The following is a 4,895-nucleotide window of genomic DNA, read 5'->3' on the forward strand; positions in this document are numbered from 1 at the left end:
AAAGAAGTGGGTGCTCATTAGAGAATGAGTTCACTAAATTGATCCGACTTAAGAAATATCTTATGAAATTTACTTACCTGTCAAGAGATATTTTCTTATAGTGGGAGTTGTGCATGTAATCCTTTGACCTGAGACTACCATAAAACTTTGTATACATGAATCCATATTTTTTGGTTCATACTCATTCATGACTTAGTCATGTATGGGGTGTTCTAGATATGGTAGAATGTGTATGGAGGTTATGAGTAGGTCAACATAGAATCGATCACTCCTGATAAGAGAAAATTGCATCCTACTTGTTCTGATCGATTGATGATTCAGGAAGCCTTTGATCAAAGCAGAATAAAAATTAAAAAGAGTTTTTAATTTTTTTATTAATTAAATTATTATATAAGATTGAGAGAAATATAGTATGATATTGGATTTGACATCATTCCATATCCAGAGTCATATTCGAGGTGCAGGAAGATCGCAGGATCAAATTGCACGGTAACTTTCCATTGAAGGGTATTTTTGATATTTTTATCAAAAATTTTATATCTTTCAGGTAGACATGATACATTGCTAGACATCAATCTTGTATTATGGATTTGATCGAATTAAAGAGTTTAATTCAATCACCAATTAGAAAGAGTTCTAATTGCTGAAATCGGGTTAGCTCGATTGGATCTAGATCGGTTAGATTAAATTCTAATCAAATCAAATCGACTTGAACTCAAACCTATTGCTAGCTAGATGTAGAACCCAATGGGTCACACATAAAGAGTATTGATCAGGGGTCTAATTGGATTAGATCATGTTTGCAAAATTGACATGCTAGCACATGTTGCAAAAAACTAGCTCCTTGTTTCGAATCAAGTTTAAAATTGATTCTGGATTGGGCTAAGTAAAGCTAAAATAATTCAAATCAATTTTGGGTTTGAGTTGATTCAGTCCTTGGCTACATGTATCAAAAAGTTGGAGTCAGAAAACCAAGTCTCCATGAGTCAAGAATTTTTCTTGTGCATGGGTGCAGTTTTTGTGTGCAGAAATAGCTTTTGTATCCCATGAGATGGGATGCCTCATCCTCAAGCTATCCTATGTTCCATGATGAAAGAAATTTTTTGATAATTTTTAACTTTATTTTGAGCATGAAAATTTTTTTTAAAGTTAAAATTCCTTTTGGTTTAATCATGAAAATTTATTAAAGTTGGAAATCCTGTCAGCCTAATCCATGCGCCTGACCAAGAGTCCAACTTGTGAAGGACTCTAACCCATTTGTCATGCCACTTCTTAATCTAAATTCTTTTCTAAGATATTCTCATGTTAGTGCCTTAATTTTTGGCCATTGGATGGACAAAATTATATTGATGGGTGGTAGAAAAAAATTATGTCATAGGAAGCTGTGCGATGCATCGGAGAATCATCGAGAAAAATATTCCGAAGAGTCCTTCTGCATGAAGCATCTCTTGGATTTTTTTTCGATGATTTCCATGTGTCAAAAATTTTTAGATGGGCATAAGAATTTATTAGGAAGTATGAAATTTTTTGATGGATGTGAGATGGTGGTGGAAGGGGCGCAAAAAATTCTCGAAGGCAATCCATCGCTAAGTATTTAAAAGGGGGTGCACCGAGGGATTGGATTCATTCAGATTTCCAATTCTTCCTTTCTTTCTAACATCCTCTCCCTATTGTCCAATTAGTCTCTTCTTCTCTTGTTAGGATAAGTCCAAAATAAAAAGAACAAGTCTGATTTTAAGACAAGAGTCTAGGAAGAGAATTAAGGAAGACAAGGAGAGAAGAAAGGTAGGGATAGGAAGGCTAGGAGAAGAGGAAGAGGGTCTTGAGGTCCTGATGTTCAAGAAAATTCTCAGAGTGAGAATTTTGGAAGAAAAATTATCTCAAAAAGTTAGTGTCCTGATCATAGCCCTGTGTGGATCACCGTTGGAGGGCGAACACTTGGGCACCTGGTGGAGGTTCTGTCGAAATTTGGATTAAGCACTGCAGGATTCTTCTATAACTTAAATTTAATCTTGAATTTATGTTATATATGATTGTTAATCATCAAGGAGATGCTGGTTTAAAATTTAATATTTAAAATTTTTTTATTAAAATTTTGAAATCCATTATGTTTCTACTGTGCATGCCCACCCTGAAACCCTACAGGTACCACATCTACTGGCTCACTACTAGGTTCAGATTTTTGGACTTGATGCTTTTCAGAGACTTTCTCTTCGAGCTCAATCTTCTTCCCACTGTCTCATTTTGGATAAACTCTTTTTCTAAGAAGATGATATGGCGGCTCACAATCACATTATGATCCTCAAGAAGATAGAAGTAGTATCTCACAGTTTCTTTAGGATACCCTATGAAGTGAGCTCTAAAAGATCTAGCCTCTAACTTGTCCACGTACTGTCGCTGTATATGGACCGGACATCCTCAAATCTTGAGGTACCCAAGAGTTAGTTTCTTACCATTCCATAACTCATATGGTGTGGTAGAAACGGATTTAGAGAGAATCCAATTCAAAAGATGAATCACAAAAAGTAATGCATGTTTCCATAGAAAGATAGGAAGGTCTGTGAAGCTCATCATGGATCGGACCATATCTAATAGGGTCTGATTTCTCCTTTCAGATATCCTGTTGAGCTGAGGTGTCTTTGGAGGTGTCCACTATGAGACTATATCATTATCCTTAAGATAGGTCTGAAATTCTCCACTAAGATATTCTCCTCCTCGATCTAATCGAAGAACCTTTATGGGTTTTTCGATCTGTTTTCTACTTTATATCTAAACTCTATGAACTTTTCAAAGGCTTCGGACTTACAGTACATCAAATACACAAACCCATATCGTGAATAATCATCGATAAAAGTTATGAAGTAGACATAGCCACCCCTGGCTTATACATCGAATGGAGCACATACATCAATGTGTACCAAGGTTAATATCTCAGTGGCTCTTTCTCCTTATTCCATAAAGGGCAGCATAGCCATTTTTTCTTGAAGACATGATTCACAAACTAGATAAGACTCAAAAGTCAATGATCTGAGAAGATCATCTTTCTCTAGTTTGTTGAGTCTATCCTCTCCTATATGGCCTAGCTTAAGATGCCACAGAAACTTTTGGCTGATCCTATCTCTAGATCTCTTAAACCCTATGGCATTCACAGTTTGCTCATCAATATTGACACTCACGTCCATATGCAAACGATAAAGACCTTAATCAAGAAAGCACATGTAACAACTTTATTTTTAAAATAAATTAAATATATATCTTTATTAAAATAAAATTTATAATTATCCTATACCAGTACAGATATAGAAATTAAATTTTTACTAGCTACAGGTACATAATAGCAGTCTTTCAAAATTAAACTAATCTCCAACGATAATCATAGAAAGTAGGTTTCGACAGCCACAACAGCAACTCTTGTTCCATTGCCGACCCAGAGAGTGATCTCATCTTTCCTTAGCCCTCTCACTTCTTCAAGACCCTGTATAGAAGTGCACAAATGAGCACTTGAACTAGAATCTAGAACCCAACTAGAAGAAGAGAAAACTATTAGATTAGTTTCAATAATGAGCATATTAGAAGCACCTTCAGAAGACCCATCCTTCTTCCTGCTCTTGACAGTCGCCAGATAGGTCGAACAGTTCCTTCTTCAGTGGCCTTCAACATTGCAATGGAAATACTTTCCCTTGTCATCGGCCTTCTATAGAACTTGCTTCTTGGGCTTAGCCTCATTCTTTTGCTTCTTCGCAAGCTTCTTCTTCTTGAAAGAAGACTTTCTCTTAGAGGAAGTCTGCTCCATAGTTAGAATTGTATCCCTTAAACTCTTCAAGGTGCCCTCTACTGTTACCAGTATGTTTAGTAATTTAGACAAATTACTATCAATTTTATTCATATAGTAGTTTATGATGAACTACCCATACGAATCAGAAAAAGACTGAAGGATCAGATCCATCTACAATTCCTTATCCATATTCATCCCAAGCTTCTGAAGCTCCTCGATATCCTTGATCATTGTCAAACAATGATCATTGATAAACTGTCCATCACACATTTTTGATTTGAATAGTCTCCAAGAGACTTCAAAGCAAGCTGTACGACTCTGCTCACCATACAACTCTTGCAGGTGAGTCAGCATCTCTTTGGCAGTCCTCATATCCTCATGCTATCACTGAAGATCATTGGATATGGAAACTAAAATATAACACTTCACCTTGTTATCCTTATCCATCCACTTCTCAAGTGTGGCTCATTAATCAGGGGATGGACGAGCTAGTAACACAAGTGCATCCTGGTCAAGGACATGGGTAAGTTTCTCAGAACTGAGAATGATTCTTAAATTTTAGAGCCAGTCTTTATAGTTTATACCGATCAATCTATTGGTATCGAGGATACGAGCTAAAGACTTGGCACTCAACATTGTGATCTGTAGAGAGAATAGTTTTTAGTTCGATATTTGTACTTACAAAATATTTGTTCTAGAGACTTTAAAAATAAATAAGGCTCCCATTATTTCTTCGAATCTTTCACACTCCTCGGGTAGAAAAATAGAAATCTATACGCAATTGGTTTCAAGTGGGTACTACAGTCCCATTAATCTATACACACCTCACCTAACAGTTATTGGTGAGCACAGACCAATGAGTAGACAACACCTTATCTATTGATTTCACGAAGTAAGATGTAGTGGGCTTGGTCTCTAAGTCCTGTGGTCTCATCTAACAGTTATTGGCATATTTCTTAGTTAAGTCAGATCCATCATTCATCAATGAATGCAAAGCCATCATTGAGACCCTCACCTAACAATTATTGGGCCCAACCTTATCTCTATCCTGGGATATCAAATATTAATAGAGTGGTTGTACCTTTTTGATGCAATCGAACCACTATAACCAGTCGAGAAT

The sequence above is a fragment of the Elaeis guineensis genome, unplaced genomic scaffold (genome assembly GCF_000442705.2).
Source record: "Elaeis guineensis isolate ETL-2024a unplaced genomic scaffold, EG11 Super_Scaffold_37222, whole genome shotgun sequence".
In the NCBI taxonomy this organism is placed as follows: Eukaryota; Viridiplantae; Streptophyta; class Magnoliopsida; order Arecales; family Arecaceae; genus Elaeis; species Elaeis guineensis.